Source organism: Echinops telfairi, unplaced genomic scaffold (assembly GCF_000313985.2).
Source record: "Echinops telfairi isolate 266 unplaced genomic scaffold, ASM31398v2 ScPeMD7_9;HRSCAF=40, whole genome shotgun sequence".
In the NCBI taxonomy this organism is placed as follows: Eukaryota; Metazoa; Chordata; class Mammalia; order Afrosoricida; family Tenrecidae; genus Echinops; species Echinops telfairi.
Window position 1 is genome coordinate 16516904 of NW_022103906.1, and position 1322 is coordinate 16518225.

The window sequence follows — 1322 nt, forward strand, 5'->3', positions numbered from 1 at the left end:
TTATCGGCCAGGTTGGCACAATTAACTAACTCACCAAACTCAATTCACTGCCATCAAGTCAATGCTGATTCATAGCGACTCCCTGTGGGTTTCAGAGCCTGTAAATGTTTACAGGACTAGAAAGCAAAGTCTTTTTCTAGTGGCAAATAGTTGAGTGAAAATGTAACATCATTTGTTCTCCCTTTTGACCCATTTTAAAGTTGTTTCAGAGCTTAATAGTCTCTATCTTTTTTAGGAGGTTTTTCATTTTATCCTAGTTGTTGGCTTTAGTTTGTGCTTTTTATGATTTCTGTATATAGAATCCAGAATAGGTAAATCTATGGAGACATAACTGGATTAATAATTACCTATGGGCATGGCAAGAGAGGTTGTGAGGAGGTGGGGCGCTAACAATGAGTTCAAGAAAGGAAAAAAAGTTCTGAAACTGATTGTGGCTGTACAACTCTTCTTAATATGAATGAATTACTAAATTGTATGACATGTGAATTATAAGTCAAAAAAGATGTTACAGGCTCTTTGTGAATCCCTGAAGCCTGAGCCTTGAAATTAACCATTTCCCCAAGTAACCCTGATTCCTTTTAGGGGAGAGTGGTATTTAGAAGTCAAGAGTTGGACACCCAGCACGCTCTTTATTATGGGATGCCACTACCTCTCAACCTTTAGTCTACACAACTAAGAAATGGGTGTGTCTGTGTATACACAAAGCCCTATAATTTTCTGTAGATAAATGAAAAAACTAGTTCACACTGACACTTCTAATTCTAGTCTAGAACCTTAAGTTTTTTTCTGCCTTTTTCAAGATTATAAACCCCTTCAGACAGTGAGAAAGTTGGCTCTCATCTTCAGTATATTTACTTATTTGTTAAAATCTGTTTAACATAACCAACCTCCAACCCATTCTAGTGCCCATCTCTGCACTCCTTACCGCTCCATTTTTTTCAGACACTAACCCTGCTGTTGCCAATTCTCCAAAGCATTGCTTACATGGGCAAAAGGGAGGAAAGAGGGTGCTTTTGAATAATGAACCGTGCTTTAAAAAACAGTAAACATTTAAAAGGAAATAGCTTTTTAAAGAATAAATTCTACAAAGCAGAACTATATGATAGCAAGGCAGAATTACCAGCAGGGCTGGCTACTGAATTGGTGGTGCCTGGTACAAAATAACAATGCAGAGCCTCATTTTCAAAGAGTACTAACAAATTCAAGATGATGGCAGCAGAGTAGTGACCCAAACATAAGGCCCTCCGAGACTGCACAAGTCAGGAAGACCCTGATAACTGAGGGCGGTACAAGTTATGCTGACAGTTCATAACTGTCCTTAA